This window comes from Protopterus annectens, chromosome 3.part0 (assembly GCF_019279795.1).
Source record: "Protopterus annectens isolate FY-2018-M chromosome 3.part0, PAN1.0, whole genome shotgun sequence".
In the NCBI taxonomy this organism is placed as follows: Eukaryota; Metazoa; Chordata; order Ceratodontiformes; family Protopteridae; genus Protopterus; species Protopterus annectens.
The window spans coordinates 1564573605-1564598258 of NC_056731.1; positions in this window are offsets into that span (position 1 = coordinate 1564573605).

Sequence of the window (24654 nt, forward strand, 5' to 3'; positions counted from 1 at the left end):
TATCTGTAGTGTCCCTCTTGATTTCCCTCTCAAAGTTGCCCATGGATGTTTGTATGATGGAAAATAGATCCTTACTAGTTCTGCTCAGACATGCCCTCCCTTTATGGAATTATGCTCTGTCTTGCAGTAGCTTCCATCTTCTGTAATACAATCGGTCTATGGCTGGGGTCCACCAGACAGGATGCTGTCCCTTTGTGGAGAGTGTCTTGGTCATATATGGATTTGCATGATCCATGCATTCTTGGAGATGTCTGTAGAAAGCATTTGTGTAGGGGTCAGCATTGTGGGTTGTATCTGCCACTGGTCCAGTGGGCTGAAAGGATACCATGTCACTGTTACAAAGTGTAAAGTTTGCGTCTGCAATGTTATTCACTATAGTCGTTTGTGCTGGTGGTGGAGGTGGGATATGTATATCCAGGGCAATTAGTGTGTGGTCAGCTCACAGTAGTTGATGATGTAGGCCATACAGTACCTAGATACAACCCCCCAGAGTGAGGAGGTGCTCTTGACCTGAATCAGTGTTCTGACTGCTGGGGTTTGGTAGTATGTTGTATGGAGTGTGCCAGGTACTGTTGCACAGTTGCTGGCTGAGCACTGATACCTGGCCATTTACATGTGTATCCACCAATAGACAGACAGATGCTATATATGTGAGATATGTTGTATCATAACAGTGGAGTAGCATGTGTAGTATGTGTGCCAAATTCTGCTGACATATATTGCTGATATCAGGTTATTTTCTTTTTCAGGTACATGGCTCACCCGCGGAATCCCACTTACTCCACAGCTGAGGATAAGGAGATACACCAGAGCCTGATGTGGGATTATGCAATACTCTTTTCCCGCACCAGCCAGAATCAGCAGGAGAGGGCTGCACTGTGGCAAGACCTGGTCCGTCGGGTAAATGACATAGGCACGCATAATAGGACATATGAGCAGGTACGACATCACTGCAGTGATTTAATCAGAAATGTCCATCAGCGTCGTCGGATATCCACAGGCAACAGGTCGCCACAGGTGCTGGGTAGCTACACATCCCCACTCACCAGACTGGAGGGACTACTCATGAGTGTAGTGGCTCCAGTCCGCCAGCAACAACAACAGCAGCAGACATGCATTATGATGGAGGCTGGAGCCACACAGCAGCAAGACAGTGAACGTGCAGGTAATATGCCATATGTATAGTTGACTGTTGTGTACACTGGTAGTTAATGCATGTGTGAGGTGTGTCCTTGGTTTGTAGCTGTCACCATAGTATTTAATGTGCAAGTGTGATATCCTCAATATTAGCAGCTGACCTGTGAAAGGCGACTGTTGTACTACTGACCTGTATCATACTCAGTAACAATGGCACAGTTGTGCCCACTGACATTAGTTTCTTCATGTCTGCAGGTCCCTCCGGTATAACAGCAATGCAGCCTATCCATGCTGGTGAGTGTGTATTAACAATTCCTGTAATAGTCTTGATAGTAATAGTAATATTAGGCTCACTTAGTAGTGCTCATTCTATGCATGTAGGTGTGTCTGTGTCTGTGTGTTGATATCACACATACTGAGTACTGTACAATTGTGTGAAACTGTGTGCATGTGTACGTGTGCATGTGTGCACCTGTGCATGTGTGCACGTGTGCATGTGTGCACCTGTGCATGTGTGCATGTGCGCACCTGTGCATGTGTGCATGTGCGCACCTGTGCATGTGTGCATGTGTGCACCTGTGCATGTGCGCACCTGTGCATGTGTGCATGTGTGCACCTGTGCATGTGTGCATGTGTGCATCACTGGTAATGTGTAGACATTGTAAACTGTGTTTCCTGTTTCCCTCCCACAGGTTCTGGTGCTGCTCTGGTGTCATGTAGCAGGGAACCTGAATCAGGTACCACGGGTACTGATAATGATGACATCTGTGTAATGGCACAGGAAGGTATGCCAGGGTCTGCCATTGGTCAGCCGATTGACAGTACACAGCTGCATTTGTATGATGTATTGCTGCATTTATTTTAAGCCTTCAAGTTTATTTGCTTAAAGCATGCTGCCAAAAACTTGCTTAAGGAAGTGATGCAAGATGAAGGGTGTTCTAATCAGATTGATTATGTTTTAACTAATTGATTAACTGACAATTATCTTGTTTAATTGGATGATTGTTTTAATATATAAATGGGCGTTTTTATGTTTAAATTATAACCTGATGAAGCGCATTTGTATGCGTGAAAGCGCTTGTTTGTTCTCAAAATAAACTGGACTTCTTACTTTATCGTGGTGGTTCCAAGCAGTGTTTTTACTTATCCTGTTTTCTTCATTGATGCACGGAACCTTTGGATGATCGGCTTCATTTTCCTGCTGTTGTTTTTCTTCTTGTTATACCTAGCCGTTCCTCACACGATGGATGTGCCGAATATTGAATTGGATTACAATCCAACAGGTGCCTCACGAACCGATGGTTGGAATTGTTTGTTCTATCAGAAGGAAAATCCGCTTCTGTGTTTGGATACCAGTCATGATGTCTCGGACAGTGATTCAACCAACAACGGGAATCTACATGACTTTTTTGGGCACCTGAGATCCTTGGAGAATGATCTATACTGCCTGCATAGGCTTGTCTGGCAAAGAAGGCATCTCCAAGCGTGCCTTCACTTTAAAGTCATTCCCCGAGGCATGCGTGTTCTATGCATGCCAAGCTATGGGGACAGTCATCCTGAACTGCTTCGTAAATGGCAGCAGTTGAACATTGACTTTGGCAATCAATACATACAACTTTTACTGGAACACTTTACACCTATCGAAACGGAGCTTTTGGCTAAGGTAGAGGAACAATATGATTATTTAATAACCAATTTCCATACAGAGTTTTGTACCTCTAAAATACAGTCTATGAATAGACAATTAGCACTGTATAGCAGTAAACTTGAACAAGTAAAAATTAAGAAGCTCAAGCGTGATTGCGAAGATTTTCAATTGGGCCGCATTTTTGTGTGGCCCAGGGTTAACACACAGACGAGTATTCATAATACACAGTCACCAGCAACTATGAATACAGCCGGTGAGGGATCAGCCACTGCTTTGACAGAGTCCTTGGGCACTAGGTTAGCTCCTGCATCCCAAGCAGATGATCCTAACCATCGTGAACCTATCATATCCAACACACTGGGTTCATCTCTACCCTGCAACCAGCAAGGTTTGAATAGTACTGTAAATTCAGGTGCAAAATCTAAAGCAACCAGCAAGAACTCTACTTTTACTGCACCTTTGCCCTTAAATTTTCCCCTCCCCTACAAAGACGCTGCACGCACGCGTTCTGGGAGCAGGGGAAGAGGAAAAAGAAAACTATCGGGAGAGACACCAGAACGGAGAAGGAGGATGAGGAACTAAACTCCCTGTTTTTCAATTTGGCGACCAGGACTTTCTCAATAGAAGAGCAAGCTCTACTGAATAGGGGGTTATCTTTTATACCCTCTAAACACAGCGCATTATCAGATACCCTTATAGGATTGCGCTTATTTGTTAGAAAATTGTCTCTTAAAGTGTTTTTTAATGATGGCCCACCTGATAATCACGCATCCATTTGTGATGCTGCAATTTTTAAAAGAAGAAGTACTTTTACTCCTCCGTTGACTCCTACCATAGAGTGCTTCATGCGAACATGTGAAAATGATTTCTACAACTACTATGAATATAACAAACATAGTAATCTTTTTGTAAACTTGAATCATGCACTTAGAAACTCGCTAGATGTCCTTACCAATGACATAAATACAGTGTTTAAACCAGCGGACAAGGGAGGGGGTGTTGTTGCTCTGGATAAATGTTTTTATAACCAATTGATGAATATTATGCTTAGTGAGGATAATGCCTACAAGGTCATTGACAAATCAAAAGTTACGTCAATAATAAATTATGTACATGATACATTATACGATATGTTGATGACCAGATCGATAGACAAGACCCTGTATGATTTTTTGAAGATAGAATCACCTCTCATCCCGGTCATAAAGGGATTGCCCAAACTACATAAAGATGAATATCCCCCTCCATTACGACCCATAGTATCAGGTGACCATTGGGTGACCGAAAATGCCTCCCTATACATACAATCTAAGCTTGGCCCAATGACGAAGGAGATACCTACCATTCTGAAAAACTCATATGAGCTATTAGAAGATCTTAAACAAGATTCAGTAACCAACAAATTAAATGTGAATACTTTACTTGTTACTCTGGATATAAAGAGCCTTTTCACAAGTATTCCCAATGATTATGGGCTTGATGCTATTAGGCTCCATCTAGTTGAACATGGAACCTCAGACAGCAATGAGATTATGAATATTTGCTGCCTTTTGGATTTGGTTCTAAACAACAACATTTTCTTGTTTAATGACAAGGCATATGCACAAACGTGGGGAGTAGCCATGGGCACTCCCTGCGCTAATGCATATGCCAATCTGGTCATTTATAAGTGGGAGAAAGAGAACATTTTTGGTGACCCTAGATTCAACAATGTAGTCATCTACAGACGTTTTGTAGATGACGTCCTAATACTATGGAATGGAGGTGTAGATGAGCTTGAAGATTTTGTTAGTTATATGAATGGAACTACTTCCTTTCTTACCTTCACTCATGAATATTCTACAGTAAGAGCTGACTTCCTAGACATTACTATAACGAAGGGTAATAACAATAGTTTGGCTACTACCCTGTATAGGAAGCCTTGTTGGAGGAACAGCATCCTCCATTATGACAGTTTGCACCCACGGTACATATTTCGTAACATCATAAAAGGCCAGATTAGTAGAATATTAAAAATATGCACTGATAGAGATGATGCTTTGTGCTTGATTGAACAACAAAAATGTCTCTTTATAGATAGAGGATATCCAAATGAGCTCATTAGTGAAGTGGTTGAATCTATACTAGAGAATCCAGTTTTACTGAATGGAAAAGGGAGAGCTAAGTATGGATCAGAGAACAGAAATAGTATTAAATATGATATTAAATATACTAATGACATTGGGCACTTGACCAAAATTATAAAAGCAAACTGGAAGATATTATTATCTGAGCCATCCCTTGCAAGATTATTAGGTAACAAACCTAACTTCAGATTTAACAACTGTATGAATCTTAAAAGATTATTATGCAAGGAGAAATCTGAGATTAGGCCCGTTGACATCCGAGCCCAGCTAAGAACAGGCACTTATGCCTGTGGTCATTGTTCTATGTGTAAATTTATAAGTAGGACACAAGACATTAGGATTCCAGGCATCAATATAAATTTTGAAGCCACTTTCTATGCCACTTGCAATACGCAGAATGTTATCTATCTTGCGAGATGTAATCAATGTGATAGTCATTACGTAGGTATGACGTCACGTAGACTCAGGGACCGGGTCTACAATCACACCTACGATATCAGAAAGAGAAACCTCACTAGTGCTCTAGCTATACACTGTACTGAAAGACCTACACACAGTTTTAGCTTTCAAGTACTACAGGTTATAAATCCGAACAGAAGAGAGGGTGACCACCTAGGCACCATAGAAATGTTTGAACTTAGGTGGATTCTAAGGCTCAAGGCACACATACCTCCAGGACTTAACACCGTTGTCAATATACGCCCTGTTCTAACAGGACTGACATAAGGCAGTCTCTTATCTATTATTCACCTTTCTCTACGCCATTGAACCTATATTACATTTATACCCCCCAGCAGGCTCTTGATTTACAACAGAATACTGATGAGGGGATCCTTTACCTTAATACACATTTTTTAACCAGTACATCGATTTTTTGACATGGCTATGCCACCCAGGTATGAATTAGTTCGTTAAGAACTTAGTCATGATCTATATTTTATGACTTTAGGATTAGAGTAATTCAGTGACTTTTGTCCTATTACTGAAAAGAAACAACATATCACTAATGAAAATGCCCCAAAAATGCACATTTATTTTCTTTTCATGTCAACGACACAACATCATTGCATCTATCATAAATCTGGCAAATAATATCTGTGGGTGAACTCTTGACCACCGGCATCATGAGGTTTTAAACTGTTGATTGTATATCTAGACAGCAACACATGTTGGGATTCATTTAATACTATTAGGGTTTCTTGATGGCTGGGCTTTCAAATAAACATTGTCACCATATTTTGCACTATGAGCGTTTAGGATTAGAGTAATTTAGTTACTATTGTCCTATTACTGAAAAGAAAAGAAACAACACATCACTAATGAAAATGTCTTAAAAAATGCTCATTTATTTTCTTTTTATGTCAACGACACAACATCACTGCATTTATCATAAATCTGGCAAATTATGTCCGTGGGTGAACTCTTGACCACCGGCATCATGAGGTTTTAAACTACTGATTGTATATCTAGACAACAACACATGTTGGGATTCATCCTATACTATCAGGGCTTCCTGATGGCTGAGTTTTTTAAATAAACATTATCAACCATATTATGCATTATGAGCGCTTGGGGTCGCAGATGGAGGTTGTGGGTTTTGTCTTTGCTTTTGTTCTGCTTTAAATTGGTATATATATTAACCATGATAATTTCTTTATTACCTACAGCATATGACATAGTCTAAGGGTCTTTGAAATGCAATAAGAATTAGAATAACAAAAAAGGTGTAAGATAAAAAACATCATGACTCATTTTCTATGCGCTGATGCTGTTTACACATATTCATTTGTTTTTAAGACTGTTTTTAAGACTGTTTGCTAGTCATGCATTCAGAATGGCAATGAATTACAAATGAGTGGAAAGATCACACCTTATGTTTATTTAACCAATGATGGCGAGCTTATATATAGCTTGAATCATTTAAATGTTTTAATAACATGATATTTTATTTTATATATCTCGACCATAGCGCGTACATATAGTTCCGCGCACTATATATCTGATACAACCTTACGCGCTATATGTCTGACTTAGATATAAAAATGGAGAAATGAACTTCTTAGAAGCTTTTCAGAAGTTTTATTCTGGTCATTGTCTGAAATACATAACATGATGTCCCAACTATTTTATACTGCAGTGCTTTTACACTATGCATGAGAATACTTGATGTATTGCTGCATTTATTTTAAGCCTTCAAGTTTATTTGCTTAAAGCATGCTGCCAAAAACTTGCTTAAGGAAGTGATGCAAGATGAAGGGTGTTCTAATCAGATTGATTATGTTTTAACTAATTGATTAACTGACAATTATCTTGTTTAATTGGATGATTGTTTTAATATATAAATGGGCGTTTTTATGTTTAAATTATAACCTGATGAAGCGCATTTGTATGCGTGAAATCGCTTGTTTGTTCTCAAAATAAACTGGACTTCTTACTTTATCGTGGTGGTTCCAAGCAGTGTTTTTACTTATAGTGCTCATTCTATGCATGTAGGTGTGTCTGTGTCTGTGTGTTGATATCACACATACTGAGTACTGTACAATTGTGTGAAACTGTGTGCATGTGTACGTGTGCATGTGTGCACCTGTGCATGTGTGCACGTGTGCATGTGTGCATGTGTGCATTTGTGCATGTGTGTATGCGCGCACCTGTGCATGTGTGCATGTGCGCATGTGTGCACCTGTGCATGTGTGCATGTGCGCACCTGTGCATGTGTGCATGTGCACACCTGTGCATGTGTGCATGTGTGCACCTGTGCATGTGTGCATGTGCGCACCTGTGCATGTGTGCATGTGTGCATGTGCGCATGTGTGCACCTGTGCATGTGTGCATGTGTGCATCACTGGTAATGTGTAGACATTGTAAACTGTGTTTCCTGTTTCCCTCCCACAGGTTCTGGTGCTGCTCTGGTGTCATGTAGCAGGGAACCTGAATCAGGTACCACGGGTACTAATAATGATGACATCTGTGTAATGGCACAGGAAGGTATGCCAGGGTCTGCCATTGGTCAGCCGATTGACAGTACACAGCTGTCGACCCCATCAATGCGCACAGTTATCCTGCCAATACACCCTTTGTCACCAATGTCCCTAGCTGATGGACAGCATACAGTGGGCATTGACCAGGGTAATGTGGTATCTGTGGCACATGCCTCCCCACACAGCAGCCATGGGCATGGCCCAGAGATGGTACCACACAGACAGATGTCCAGGGGTTCTCGTGGGAGCATCCGTGGGCGTACTGCCCCTGTCAGACATGCCCACAGAGGTCTTACAACCTCAGCTATGTTTCGGGCTGTCATGCAGGCACAGTCATGTATGGAACGGTACACCAGACAGGGTCTGAGGTAGCTGACAGCATGTCGCACAGCCATGACTGACAGTATGCGTGACATTGCAGCTGCCATCCATGATTTCACCGATGTCATAGACAGACGTTGTGGGGACATATTAGACAGGTTCCACAACTACATGTCCATGAGCCAGGGCGATGGTGGATGGTTGAGGCATCGACGTGGCCGTATGCCAGCAACAGCAGCAGCTGGCAGTCGTCGTGGACGACAACAGGGCCGTGGCCACCCCCGTAGTGCCAGCAGCAGCCCCAGCAATGCTGGGTCTGTGCTGTCATCAGACCGCCCCAGGAGACCACGTGCGCGTGGCTCTGGCCAGTCCCAACAGGGATCTGTGTCCAGTCAACGAACACCTGCTTCTGATGACAGTACCCAGTCTCGGTTGGTACCGGATATGGTCCGTAGCACCCCTGCAAGGCACAGGTACCATGTCCATGGCCAGAGACACTGATCTGTATGACCTGGCAGGTACAGTCTGTGGCTGTCCACAAACACCAGTATATGGCAGCCATGAGGTGGAACTGTGTGCATCCATACACACATGCGAATTGACAACACCTAGGGCTACCGCATACACGCACACACTGCATCAACATTGCCCCACCTTCTACTGCTGTCCCTCACCAACACACATACACATACATGTCAATCGGTGGTATCGGTGGCTAACTCAGGCATACCAAGTTCACACCCTGTGCATATGATGAAACTGTGCCACCTCCTGCAATCTGTAACAACTGTGCAGGTACAGGTTAACATGTTGCTGATGCAGAGGGTGACCACATAGACGTGTAGTAATAGTATCATGTTGTTAACAGTACTGTGTGCTGAATTAATTGTGGGTATATCACAGCATGCCTGATGCAGTAAGGGTGTGATTGTCATGTACTGTTGTCTACACCCATGGTAAGTACCATAGTGTATCATCTGCACATGTTGGCATACTGGTGGTAATGATGTCAACAGAAGGCTACATACATAGGTAGCACAGGGGATAAGGTAATGAATGTAGTAATGCGCAATGATGGACATGTAAACTGCAAGTGGCATGTTGCCCACACTGGACTCTGCAATGCGGATGTTTGAGGATGTTGATATGCGTGCAGTACTACAGGACACACAGGAGCACCCTAGCACTGCAAGCTCACATCTCATACCATGCTAGACAGCCCCAACACACAAAACTAACTGTCACAGGAGGGAGAGTCCCCATATATGTCAGGGATACTGTGGTGGCAGGCCAGGTAGCATGCATCCTACTAAGTATGGAACCACTGAGTGAAGGCTCAGTGTCTGTTATTTGACATGTGTATTACTGCAGGTATGAGCACATGGGTTTCCATCCAGTTATTGTACATCCTGACAGTACATGGTCTGTACACTTGTGTGCGCTGAGACTGGACCCTAGCCATCTGACCCGTGTATTTCCATGTACATGTGCATAGTGCCTGCATATTTGCAGTGTTACCTACTGGAAGTGGTACAGCTTGTTTGTTGTACAATGGACTACATGCAGTCCTGTCTACTGTAGCTTTGTTTGCATGCATGTTTGCTTGCAATTACCCTGGAATACTGATCCCACCTGCAATGCATAGTTATAGAGCTTCTGTGGACTCCTAGTGCCATCTGCATAGCTTACTATATGTATGTCCATGTCTCACTTGACAGAATGTCACTGTTTGTCCTGTTCACATGTACGTTGCCTGTGACACAGTGCATATGACTTACCTGGCATGTGTCCACGTGAGCAGTCATATATGCTACTGCTAACTAATCACAGGCACTACACCTTCACATATTCATCTTCTGTTGAACCACCTGTTTCGCTAGGGATGGCCTGCACCTGTCACCCCTGGGCTTTCAGATATTGGCAAAGGCTCTTGCTACCCCCATAGTGCCTATGTTAGGCAAGGCTCAAATGACAAACCCACCTTCATAGGTATCATAAGGGATAAGAAACTAAGAGTAATGCTACCCAATGCCAGAAGTCTAAACCTCAAGATGCATGCACCCGAAACTCTCCTTGGCATGGAGAACATTGACATCTGTGCAGTAACAGATGCCTGGTTCAGGGCTAGTGAGAGCACACCAGCACTACCAGGTTTAACCTCATACCATGCTTTTCAGCCCCAAAACTTGGAACAAACCACAAATGGAGGGGGAGTATTGATATTCATCAAAGATACCCACACCTCCAGGTTGGTGGCAAAGCACCAAGCATTAGAGACTATCCATGTGCAACTAACAATGGGTGAAACTGCCTTTCAGGTTATAGCCTGCTACAGACCACCCTCCCAAACCCAAGAACTGCACTCGGCCATCCTGTGAACAGTGGAAATATGAAGGCCTCTCCAAACACCATTATATTGGGCGACGTCAACTACCCAAACATGGACTGGGAGCATGAGTCTAGCTCCAACACCCTAGGCCAAAGATTCCTAGAATATATGAGCTCAAATGCTATGGAACAACTTGTTACCAGTCCCACAAGAAGGGGAAACATACTGGACCTGATCATCACCAGCATGGGGACTCTATGCTCCAGACCAGAAGTGTATCCCTCACTGGTAAGATCGGACCATAAACTAATCTCACTGGATATTCACATCCCGACCCCACCCCCTGCCCAGAACACCACAGTGAACAACTTCTCTAAAGCAAATTCACACTCCTCAAAACTGAGGTGGAAACCTTCAAAGCCCCTGGGCCTGTGGAAACTACAGACCAGACCAGATTCCTCTATAAACACATTCTATGGACACCTTCAGGAATGCATGGATCATGTGATCCTGAATAAAACCAAGACCCAATCCTCCAAAGGCAGACGTCCTGTCTAGTGGACCCCAGCCATAAACAAACTACACAATAGAAGGAGGAAGCTACTAAATGATACAGCAAATTCACAAATAGGGAAGGCATCACTGATCAGTATTAGCAAATAACTACAGGCACTCATAAGATTGTCTAAGGCCAGCTTCGAGAGAAATTGCACAGGACACTAAGGATAATCACAAGGCTTTCTTTAGTTATGTTAGGAACCTGGGTGGTAATTCCCAGATATGCTCAGAGGTAGTCCAAAATGTCAATAGAAACACCAAACCCACAGACATTGCCAACATTCTAGCTGACAGGTTCAGTGCAAACTTCTCACCCCCCTCCACACTGAAAGGGCAAATATGTATCCCAGCAGAGTGCTGCCCCCCTGACATCTCAGATGCTCAGGTAAGAGCCGCCCTCTCCAAAGCAATACACACTGCATCAATGGGACGAGACAGTGTCCCGGGCTGTGTCCTACATGACCACCAAGAAGTGCTACTACCAAACATAAACCTACTGTTCAATCACAGCCTTACTACAGGATATGTGTCCAAAGTGTGGCGTACAGCAACAGTGGTCCCTCTACAGAAAGGTGGTGCCTCAACGGATCCTGGACACTACCACCCCATAAGCCACACTAGCTTGGTCTGCAGAGCTATGGAAAGGATCATCATGGACCACATAAATATAGATATTGCGGACCTACAGACACTGGTTCATACCCAGTTGGGCTTTGTTAAGGGCAGATCCTGCCTCTCAAACCTGGTTGATTTCTTTGAAATAGTCACCAAGGCCATTGATGAGGGGAAGGTGGTTCACACAGCCTACCTGGACCTCGCGAAAGCCTTCAAAACAATACCCCACTCGGGCATTCTAGAGAAGCTCACCAGCTTAAATATAAGCCCCTGTGTCACTAGATGGATTGCACACTGGCTCAAGGACAGAACCCACATGGTTAGAATTGCTGGAGCCATGCCAGACTCCAAACCAGTTACGAGTTGTGTCCTACAAGGCTCAGTCCTGGGACCTCTCTTCTTTGGTATATATTTATCGGAGGTACAGGCCAACACGGAAGGACTGTGGCTGACCAAATATGCAGATGACTGCAAACTGGCCGCCATAATCGACTCTCCAGCCAACACAAGCATCTTCCAAAGGGGCATCATAGAAACAGACAACGTGTGCCAGAGCCATGGCCTCCAGCTGAATGCAAAAGTGTGTATAGTCATCCCCTTTGGCAAAAACAAAGTGCCCACAAAGTACCACATAGGTGGTACTCCATTATGAACAGAAGAAGTAATTAGGGACCTGGGGACCCAAGTTGATAGCAATCTCTCATTTGACAACCACGTGGCCAAAGTGGTTAGAAATACATTGTATATAGCCCACCCCATCATGAAGTGATTCACATCTACATCAGGGGAGGACATCGTGCCTCTTTACTCATCCCTCATCAGGCCCATAATTGAGTACAATCCCCCTGTCGGGATGTACCTTACCAGACACCCGCAGCAACTGGAAAGACCCCACAAGTACCTCACCAAGAGGATCAAAGGGCTCAAACAGATGCCATATGCTGACCGGTTAAATAAACCCCAGCTCTACTCAGTGGCATACCGCCTGTTCAGAGGCGATCTGTGCCTAATCTATAACACCATGTCGAACCCAGAATTAATGGGCATGCTGCACCTGAGAATATCCAAATCCCATCGGGATACACGCTTGAGAGACCTGAGCCTCAGCACTGAAATAAATAGGACATGCTGGAGGGACAGATTCATAACCCAGAGGCTCACTTCACTCTGGTATAAAATCCCAGTCCAGGTTAGGCAGAGTCCCTCATTGACTCTCTTCAAGAGGAATCTTGATGAGTGGATGGGACATTGTAGATTTACCCCGGGTATCACTTCTGTGTCACTGTTAGACAGAGGCACAGTATACTAACCTCGGAAAAGGGCATGGCAAGATATATTTACAATGGATGGCGACAGCCAAACACATTCTGGCTAGGTTCTTAAATGCCCTAGGGCAGATTGCCTAGTATGACGCTATGAACCTATGAACCTATGTACCTTGTTCCCCACTGGCCCTATGTGCTGTTAATCACCATGGCAATCACAATACTATGGTAGCATGTTCAAAGGTCAGTTGTCAGTTACCTCTATGCTACAGTTGTGGAATATGTGGGTCATGTGGCAATGTCACAGCTGCCACATGTACACAGTCAACCCTCTCCCCTACACATGGACGTACAACACATGTATGAGATGGAACCACATAGCCAAACTGGGGACTAAGCACTCTGAACCCAGTACTGACATAACCTGTCAGGTGGCATGCAATACTACAGTGACTACAATACCAGTCTGATGTAGACCTACACTGACAGCAATACAAGCACGTGAACACACTGGGCCATTCGTGGAGCCTTAGAATAGCATCCTGCCTGAGCGGCACACACCTCTGCAGCTGGCACACAGGCATACGTTATGCCTGAACACATCACACATAACACATAGCACACAAATCCTGTCTGCCAGTCACAGTCTGTACGGCTAGACAACACACCTGCCACAGTTGTGTTAGCTACCTTTATTGTCCGGTACAGTATGGTCACACTCACCAGGCTGGACAAGGTGAAGGTCACAGTGATATGCCTGTGGGACACTATGGTCCACCACATAACACAAGCATACAGGTCAGTCAGAGGCATGGGCACATATGACTCAGTCATTGTCCATGCCACATACCTTCTCCTGCTGTACTTGTAGGGTGCTGACATCATCAGTGTTTAGAAAGGGGAATGTGCATCCTGTAGTCTGTTCTCCTAGTTGCCAAAAGGGACATTTCCCAAACACACACACTTGCCATTTGCAGGATTCAAACCCCTATCTAACTATATTATGACACTTGAGACGGACACATTAGCAGAGTGCGCTATTTACATTAGTGGGAGATTTTCCTTCTCCTGCTGTACTTATAGGGTGCTGACATCATCAGTGTTTAGAAAGGGGAATGTGCATCCTGTAGTCTGTTCTCCTAGTGGCTAAAACGGACATTTCCCTCACACACACTAACCCCCCTCAGCCACACACTTGCCATGTGCAGGATTCAAACCCCTACCTAACTAGGTTATGACACTCGTGACGGACGCATTAGCGGAGCACGCTATTCACATTATTGGGAGGTTTCTCTTCTCCGGCTGTACATATAGGGTGCTTAACATCATCAGTGTTTAGAAAGGGGAATGTGCATCCTGTAGTCTGTTCCCCTAGTTGCCAAAAGAGACATTTCCCTCACACACACTAATCTCCCTCAGCCAAACACAGACACTTGCAGGATTCAAACCCCTACTTAACTATGTTATGACATTTGAGACGGACGCATTAGCGGAGCGCGCTATTTGCATGACTGGGAGGTTTTCCTTCTCCTGCTGTACTTATAGGTTGCTGACATCATCAGTGTTTAGAAAGGGGAATGTGCATCCTGTAGTCTGTTCCCCTAGTTGCCAAAAGGGACATTTTTTTCCCACACACTAACCCCTCTCAGCCAAACACACACACTTACCATTTGCAGGATTCAAACCCATATCTTACAGGTTCATACTAGGCTATCTGCCCGAGGGCATTTATAAGCCTAGCCCATAGTTTTGTGGTTTACGCCACCCCTTTAGTTTGGAGAAACTATGCCCATTATTTTGCTGTGCCTCTGAAATAGATAAGTACTAGGCTAGGTGTCCTTTTGGACTATTTTAAGCCTAGGTAATTTCCCTTAGTGAGGATCAAACCCTGTACCTCTTGTCTGTGAGGTGAACTTCTTAACCATTATACCAAACTCCCACGAAAATTTCTAACTATGTTATGACACTCGAGATGGATGCATTAGCAGAGCGTGCTATTTGCATTACTGGGTGGTTTCTTTTCTCCTGCTGTACTTATAGGGTGCTGACATCATCAGTGTTTAGAAAGGGGAATGTGCATCCTGTAGTCTGTTCCCCTAGTTGCTAAAAGGGACATTTCCCTCACACACACTAACCCCCCTTAGCCAAGCACACACACTTGCCATTTGCAGGATTCAAACCTCTACTTAACTATGTTATGACACTCGAGACAGATGCATTTGTGGAGCGCGCTATTCGCATTACTGGCAAGTTTCTCTTCTCCTGCTGTACTTATAGGGTGCTGACATCATCAGTGTTTAGAAAGGGGAATGTGCATCCTGTAGTCTGTTCTCCTAGTTGCCAAAAAAAGAAGTTATGTTCTTACCATAACGTTCCATGTTAGTTGTCTTCTTCTCGCCTTCTTCTTGCTGGATGGGTTCGGAGCCGACCTCGTCACCGACTCCACTCTAAAAGCTCGAGAGTTGGTTCCACCGGCTCGAGGCTCCCCTTATATCCCACAATGCTAGGCGTGAGTTACCTCAGATCTCATTTGTAAGCTAGGCCCAGCCTATAATAGTAATAGAATAATTAGTAACAAAGTCCACCTCTATAAATAAGGGAGAAGAGAAGGGTGACCTACATCCTGATCCAGGAAATATGCACAGCAGAGCATATACCTAAAGTACAGAGGTGGTAGAAAGAGAGGTCACAATCACAACTCCTCTAGGTCTGTCCAGGCCAGGGGGCAGGAGGGTGGGATAAGAAGAAGGCGAAGAAGACAACTAACATGGAACGTTATGGTAAGAACATAACTTCTTTATGTTAAGTTGTCTATCTCGCCTTCATTCTTGCTGGATGGGACCGTCCCTAGCACCTTGTCCCGGTGGCCTAACGGAACAGACTCTTGAGAACAGTGGAACCAAAGTTAGCTCTATGCCTAGAAGCTAAATCCAACTTATAATGAGAAATGAAAGTGTGAGGAGTAGCCCAAGTAGCCGCTGCACAAATGGTGTCAATAGGCAGTCTGTCTTGGAAGGCTAAAGAAGTAGCCAAAGCTCTGGTGGAATGGGCCTTAGGTTTATTAGGCAGCTTTTGGTGTCTAATTTCATATACAAGGGAAATCAGAGATGTTAGCCATCTAGATAATGATACCTTTGAAACTGAAAGTCCCTTTCTGCCTTCCGCATAGGAGACAAACAGCTGGTCAGATTTTCTGAATTGTTTTGTTCTATCCAAATAGTACCTCAACTGACGATGAACATCCAGCCAGTGTAATTTTTGTTCAGACCTATTGGAATATTCTGGAAAAAAAGACAGGAGGTCAATGCTTTGATTTAGATTTGACGTCCAGACCACCCTTGGCAAAAAGGGCGGGGTCCCTCGTAAGGATACCCTGTCCTTATGAAACAATAGATAAGGAGGTCGGCAGCTGAGTGCTTGAAGCTCTGAAACTCTTCTAGCTGAAGTAATAGCTACCAGAAAGAGAGTCTTCCATGATAGCAATTTTAAAGAACAGGAGACTGCAGGTTCGAAAGAGGGAAGAATCAAAGAAGTAAGAACTAAATTTAGGTCCCAAGGAGAAGGAGGATTTCTTATAGGAGGTCTGAGAAAAACTCCTTTCAAAAAGGCTTTGCAAAGCTTGTGGGACATTAAGGCAGATTCAGAAATACCCACATGAAAGTTAGAAATAGCTGCCAATTGAACTTTAAGAATAGAGGGAGATGAACCTGCATGGAAGAGTTCAGCTAGAAAATCAAGGACTATTTGGATGGAAGCAGTAAAAGGATCTATGTCCCTTCCTTGAGCCCAATATGTGAAGCGCTTCCACTTATTTCAAATAAATCTTCCGGAGTGGAAAAAAAAAACCTTAAAGAAAAACCAAAGGAGGTGGTAGAAAAAAAAGAGGGTAAAAAACCAAAATTCCAAAAAAAAAAACCCTCCTCTTTAAAGGGTCTGCCCAAAAAAGGCCCAAAAGGGGGAAGGGGGGTTTTTGGGGGAAAAAAAGGGAAAAGAATTTTGAAGAAAAAAAAAAAAAAAAAGAAAAAAAAAAAAAAAAAAAAAAAAAAAAAAAAAAAAAAAAAAAAAAAAAAAAACAAAAAAAAAAAAAAAAAAAAAAAAAAAAAAAAAAAAAAAAAAAAAAAAAAAAAAAAAAAAAAAAAAAAAAAAAAAAGAAAAAAAAAAAAAACAAAAAAAAAAAGGGGGGGGGGGGGGGGGGGGGGGGGGGGGGGGGGGGGGGGGGGGGGGGGGGGGGCCGGGGGGGGGGGGGGGGGGGGGGGGGGGTGGGGGGGGGGGGGGGGGGGGGGTGGGGGGGGGGGGGGGGGGGGGGGGGGGAAAAAATAAAAGGTGAAAAAATTCTTTATTTGTTGTTTGGGGGGGTTAAAAAATTTGCGGAAGGGCCCCCCTTTAAAAAATTTTCCCCGGTTTTTTCAAAACCCAACTCTTGGGGCAGGGAACCCCAAATTGCCTTTTTGTTAAAACTTCCAATTTTGGGAAAAGAAAGGTGGGGAAGAAATGCCCTTCCCAAAATTTTCTGGAGTCTTTTTAACAAAGGGGTGGGAAACCTGGTTCCCTTGGTTTTTTTTAAACCCAAGCTTTTGGGTTGTCTTTTTAAATTTCCCAAGGGGAAAAAGAGATTTTCCTTGAAAGGGCCTTTAAAAACCCTAAAAGCCCTTTCTCCTTCCCCAAAGGAACAAAAGGGGAAATTTTTCAATTGTTTTTTTTTCCCAAAATGTCCCCTGGAGTCCCCCCTGAAAATTTTTGCCCCCCCCGGTTTTCAAAAGGGAGGAAATCCTTTTTTTAGAGGTAGCAACGGAAAGGTTTGGAAAAGGGTCCTTCCCCAAAACAAAGTGGGGGAAGGTCCCCACTGAGTGTTTCAAAAATTTTGTGAAAAAGGGGGTTCCCAGGAAGTTTCCGGGTAGCCAATTTTAAAAAAAGGGAGATCCATTAAAGGGGGAAATCGAAGTGGAATTTTGGCCCCAAGGGAAGGAGGTTTTGGGGCCGAAAAAAACCCTTTCAAAAAGGCTTTAAAAGTTTTTGGGAAAAGGAGTTAAAAACCCAATTTGTGTAATTGCTTTAAAATTCCTCGGGAAGGTTAGCTGAAAAAAGGACATTTATGGGCAAAAAGGATTTGTCCCTTTTAAAGGAAAAATGGAAAGGCCACAAAAAAACTTTTGGAAATTTGGGGGAAATCCTAACTTTTGAAAATTTGGAAAAGGGGTAATTCCCGGGGGCCAAGAAGGAGGTTGGGGGGAGGGGGGACCCAATGCCCAAATATGGAAAAAACCTGGAACCTTGGTCCAGGGGGAAAGGGTCCCCCAAAAAATTTGGAAAAAACCACCCGGGGGCCCAGTGGGAGCCAAGGGAAAAGGGCCCTAAACGAAAATATTTGGGTTAGGGGGAAGGGGGGAAAATCTTGGGGCCCCCGGGGGAAAATTTTGGACAACCCCTCCTGGGTTTCCTTAAAAAGGGGGAATTTAAATTTCCCTTTTCCCCGGGGGATGGTTTGCAGCGGTGACCCCAAATTTTGGGTTTTCTTCCCCGATCTTTCAAGAACTGGACCAAAAGGTTAGCCCCTTTTTTCAATTTTGGAATTTGATTGGATTCCCGGGGATTTGCGGTTTAAAAAAACCCCTGGGAAAAAATTGTTTTTTTTCCCAAAAATTTTAAAATTTTCAAAAGGGGTGGGACCCTTTGGCCGGGTTTTTGGAACACTAAGGGGAATTTTTTTGGGTTTGGGTTTCGAAGGGGAAGAAAGGGGGTTGAAACCTTTAAAAGAGGGCTTACCCAAAATTTTTTGAAGTCAGGGTTGCCAGGCCCTGGGCCCGTGAAATCCCCCCAAACCCCGAAGGGGGCACCCGGGCAAAAAACCCAGGGGGGGAAAAAAGGGCTTAAAAAGAGGGGGGGCTCCACCCTGGTTTTCCACCCCCTGTCAAAGGGGGGCCCCATTACCCCCCTTTGCCTTGGGGGAAAGACTCCATTAAGGGTCCCTTGGGGAAAATTGGGTTGGGAACCCCATTTTCCCCAAACCTTTCCTTGGCCCTTTGGGGTTTTTAAAAGGGTAGAAATTTTGGACCCCGGCCAAAAAGGAGTCTTCCCAACAGTCTCCCCTTGTCGGGTTTTTTCCTTAAAGGAACCAAAAGGGACCAAAAAGGGATTTTTTTTTTGAAACCCTTTTTTGAAAAGGCCAAAAAATTGGGCCATAGGGAATCCGGGGGGCCATGCCTAAAACACCGGGCCCCTTGGGGCCCAAAAAGGCTCCACGCCGCTTTTGGAAACAGGGGGATTTGGTTTAGGAAAAGGGGGGGCCCGCTAAAAGGGGTTCCCACCTTAAAAACCCGGGGGCTTTGGGGCCCTTTCAAATGAAAACTCCTTCTTTAACAAATTTTTCCCTTTTTAACAGGGAAATGGACAGGTAAATTTTTTTCGCGACTTTTAAAACTGGCCAAAATTTCCCCCCCCCTGTTTTTTTTGGAAACCTAAAAAAACCTTTGGGTTGGGTTGGATTGGCGGTCTGGGAAACCGGCTAATTCCTTTTTTTGGGGAAAGCTTTTTAAACCAAAACCCAAAAACCCTTTTTGGGTAAAACGGGGGTTTTTGTTGGTTTGTGTTAAAAAAGGGGGTTCCGGGGAAATGGGGTCCCATTTTTTAAATCGGGGAAGCCGGTTCCATGCCTTTTAACTCCCCCAAGGGGGAAAAGGGGAACACCCGGGGAGGGGGAAAGGGCAAGAGAAACCCTTCGGTTCCCGGTTCCCCCCCTCCCAAAGGGGACCCCTCCTTTTTTCCCCCTCTGTTTGGGATTTGTGCAAAAAGGAAGCCCTTAAAAGGGAAGGGGGAACCCCCAAAAACCCCACTTTTCGGGTTTGGGTCCAGGGGGTAAAAAGGACCCCAGGGAGAAAGGTTTCCCTTCATTTCCCCTTCGGGGGTTTTTTTCCGGGGCCAAAAAGGGGAGAGGCCTCAAAGGGGATTGGAAAACCCGGGGTTTCCCTTGAACCCGGCTCCAGGCATGAGGTAAGGCCCCCCTTGCCCTGGGCCCCACCGTAAGGAAAAACGGAGGATTGGTTGGATTTGGGGAGCCAGGGGCTTTTAACAAAACCCGCATGACCTTTAAACCCCTGTCACCCCCAAACCAAGGGGCCCCCTTTAAAGCTGAAATTGGCCCCGGAATTTAGGTTTAACCCCAAAAAATGTCGGAGGAACTCCGCCCCGAATTTTCCAGGAAAAGGGCCGGGGGGAAAAGGGTCAAAGGACCACCCCTTTCAGGGCAGAAGTCCCCCAAGTTTCCCAAAAAATTTTGGGGAAGGGCGGGCGAAATTTTGGGGCCCCGGGGGTTCCACGTTCGGGCCGGGCCCCCGCCCCCTCGGGGGTCAAAAAAAGGGGGTGGAAAGGAAAGGAAATAATTGTTTCCCCCCAAGGGGGGGGCTGGCTATTTCCTCTGGGGGTTTTGGGGAATGCCTCGGAAACTTTAAGAAAAGGGGGAACCAATCTCTAAAGGTCAGATTAAAGGCCTCGGTGATGGGGGGGTTTTTTTAATTTTTTTCCGGGTTTCGCCAAAAGGAGACCCTAAAGGAATGAAACCCAAGGGGTTTTGGGACCTGGTCTCTTCCTGGGGGAGGGGTGGGTTTCCAAAGGTCGGGGGGGCCCACAAAATTTTAAAACCGGCTCCACGGAGCCCAAACCCCCCCCCTGTGGGAAACCAAAGGGTCCCCCCCCGACCAAAAAGGGCAGACATATTTTTTGGGGCGGGTTGGGGCCGAAGCTGGGAAGGCCGGCCAAAACAAGGGCTTCCCCAAAAACCAGAAAGGGAACCCAAAAAGGAAGAGACCCCGGGAAAATTTTTCCTTTCCGAGGACCCGGGGTTAAGGCCCGGCTAAAACGGGAGCCCGGGAGGTTAAAACGGGGGCAGGCACAAAAATGTGAGGGGGGTCAAAACCCATTTTCCTGGACGGCACTCACCCCCTTCTTGGGGGCCTTGAACCTTTGGGGGTTTTAGGCCCCCTAAACAAGAAAGTGTTAACCAATAAACGGACCAAAAGGGATTACCTAATTTTTTTTTAAAAACCTAAAAATCTTAACAAAATTTAATTGGTCCACCACCAAACCACAAGGGGATAGGGGCCAAAAGGCCAGAGAAATTTTTAAAAGGGTTTTTGGTAAAACGGGACCGGAAAACCCCAGGGGTTAAAACAAAAGGGGAAATTTTAAAAATGGGTTTTAATTATTCTTTTTTCCTTTCCAACGGGGTAAAAAACCCAACACCCGGATCCTGTGGGGAAACCCGAAAACCAAAAAGGTAACCCCCTTTGGGGCCTTTTTTGGGAAAGGGAGCCCCCAACCTTTGGAACCAACCCTTTTTGGTTTTAGAAATTCCTAAAAAGGTGTAACCCACACCAAAAGAACAGTTTAAAATTTAACTTATTTTTCCTTAAAAAAATTAACCCCTTTTAAAAAGAAACACACACACCCTTTTTGGGAAAACCCAACCAAAATGTTTAAAATTCAAAAAAGGGACCATTACCAAAGGAAATTTTTTAAATTAAAATGGGAAGGTTTCTTTTTTCGTATTAAAGGGGGCCTCCTCATAAAGTGTTTAAAAAGGGGAAAGTGCATTGGGGGTAGCCGGGGGTTCTTTTTCCCAAGGGGGGAAAATTTTCCCTTCACACACTAACCCCCCTTTTAAATTTAAACCCCCCAAAAAACATTTGGCCAAAATTTGCGGGAAAATTCAAACCCCTTTTTAATTAGGGGGTTGACACTGGGGGGAAAAAGGGGAATTGCAGAGTCTTTTCCTTTTTCCGGGAAATTTTCCTTTCCCCTTCCCTGCCCCCCCTTTTTTGGGTTTCCCCATCTCATGTTTAAAAGGAATTGCAGGGGTCTTTTTCCATTAAAGGGACATTTCCCTCACACACACACTAACCCCCCTCAGCCAAACACACACTTGCCATTTGCAAGATTCAAACACCTACCTATGTTGTGATGGAAAATTGGCGGGCCCAATTGCATTACGGGGAGGTTTCTTTTCCCTTTATACTTTTAGGGTGCTGACATCATCAGTGTTTAGAAAGGGGAATGTGCATCCTGTAGTGTGTTTTCCCATTTGCCAAAAGGGACATTTTTCTCCCACAGACTTGCACACACACCAACCCCACACACACTGAGCATTTGCAGAATTCAAACCCCTACTTAACTATGTTATGACACTTGAGACGGGCCTTGGTGGGCGCTTTTAACTGGGAGGTTTCTTTCTCCTGTTACTTATAGGGTGCTGACATCATCGGTGTTTAGAAAGGGAATGTGCATCCTGTGGGGGGGCGGGCCCCAAGCACACTCTGGCTAAGCTGTCATTCCCTAGGGCAAACAGCCTAGTGTTGACCTCTACACCCATATGTTTAATTGTCAAATGCACATTATTTGTTGCTGATAGACTGTTTCCCCCTCTATATTGCCTTAGCATTCCCTGTTAGTATGCTCAACTTGTGCTTCTGTCCAAGATGTTTCCATATGGGGGGGATCCACTATATAAATTATGTCTCTGTAGTCATTTAACTGGGGCACTGGGCAGATTGCTGTAATGTGGTTGGTTCCTGGAATAACACGTAAAAATACCAGATATGTGTGGCCAACTGCTAAACTGAGATTTGGCCTAAGTGTGTGAGCATGCCCAGTTCACCCTTTCCCCATGGCATGTTGTCTGACATATGTCTCATTTATCAAAGTGTGTGAGCATGCCCAGTGTGAGCATTCCATATGTTGAACTCTGCAGCCCACCACATTTGTGGATGAGTGTGAACTTCAACAAATATCCCCCGTTTATGGTTGTGTGTTGTGTGTCATGTTGTGTAGTTACTGTACAACTGCTTTGTGTGTGAACACAACAGGATTATACTGTGCCTGCAGGGTTTGCATGGGATACTTTGCATACAGTTGTCAACATCCTTTCACACTGACCTAACACTGTAGTACTGTATAGTGTACTGGTTCAGTACTTTGACTGTGGTGGACAGTATCCTGGGCTTTAGTCCTATCACTGCTTTACATTTCCATAGTAAGCACAACAGCCTGGTTGGGGGCCAGTTGTGAAATCTGACCATGTTGCATTATGTTCAGATATGAACTACTTAAACCAGGCTTGTCCAACATTGGTAGTGTATTCCACAACATAGGTGTACATTTGCAAACACTAGCGATGTGCCCTGGGCCATTTCTAATGCTAGTCAGAGAGTGTGTTTGTCCTTCGACACACATTGTAAGTGAAGTTTGCCATGACATATGTCATGGTTAGTATACTGTGCCTCTGTCTACCTGTGACATGACAGTGATACCCAGGATAAAGCTACCATCTCCCATCCACTCATCAAGATTCCTCTTGGGGAAAAATCGATAAGTGACTCTATGGGTAGCCTGTACTGGGAGTTTACTCATGGGTGGGGGTGGCTTCTGTGTTATGGATCATGCAGTACAGCTTGTCCTATGTAAGTCAGTGCTGGGGTTCAGGTCTCATGTGCATAGCTCACTGCCATTCAGATTGTACAAGGTGCAGCATGTTTTTTAACCAGCTTGGACATGGCTTTATACATCAGGCAAGCTTGCCTCTGGGTGGGCAGTATGGCAGTGTGTGTAGCTGCAGTTTGTTTAATCAGGCAACACATGGCATCTGTGCAAGCTCTTTGATACTCCTGGTGAGGTACTGTTGGGGACTTTACGGTTGATGGAGGTGTCTGCTGAGGTACATCCCACAGGGGCTATTGTAGTCAATTGTAACCTGATGAAGGATGACTGCAGAGCCACAATGACCTCCCTTATCTAGATCTGACAACCTTCATGATTAGGTGGGTATATGGTATGTTTCTGTAAACACTACAGCACATGTTTGTCCAATGCAGGATATCTATCACCTTGTGTCCCCAGGTCTCTCATTACATTTTAAATTTTAAATGGGTTAACACCTATGTGGTAATTGGGGGGGCACTTACTGTATATCCAGGGGGTTGACTATACACTTTTCTGCAATTAGCTTGCTGACATGGCTATGGCACCAGTTGTCTGTTTCTATGGGGCCCCTTTTTGTGGGATGCTTGTGTCAGCTGGTGGATCATATATGGTGAGCAGTTTGTAGTCCTCTGCAAAAATGTTCAGACATAGTCCTTCCATGTTGGCCTGTACCTATGGGACATATATACCAGATGAGGGAGATCCCAGGACCAAGCCTTGTGGGATGCCAGTTATATCTGGTTTGTAGTCTGACATGGCTGCAGCATGTCTGACCATGTCTGTTCTGTCCTTGGTCTGGTTTGCAACCCCTCTACTGACATGGGGGTTTATATTTAAGCTGGTGAGCTTTTTAAATGAACACATAGGGTATTGTATAGAAGCCTTTGCAAGGTCCAGCTACGCTGTGTGGACCACATTGCCCTCATCAATGACCTTAATGACTGTTTCAATTGAGTCAAACATGTTTAGGGGCAGGATCTGCACTTAAGAAAGCCACACTGGGTAGGGCCCGGAGTCAGTAAGTCCCCAATATCTTTATGTCTGCAATGCTGATCCTTTCCATAGCTGTGCAGACCGAGCTTCTTAGGATTCTGGGGTGGTAGTTTTCAGTATCCATTCAGGCAACACCTTTGTTGAGAAGGACCACTGTTGTTGTACACTGCTCTTTGGGTACATATCCTGTGGTAAGGCTGACATTGAGCAGTAGTGT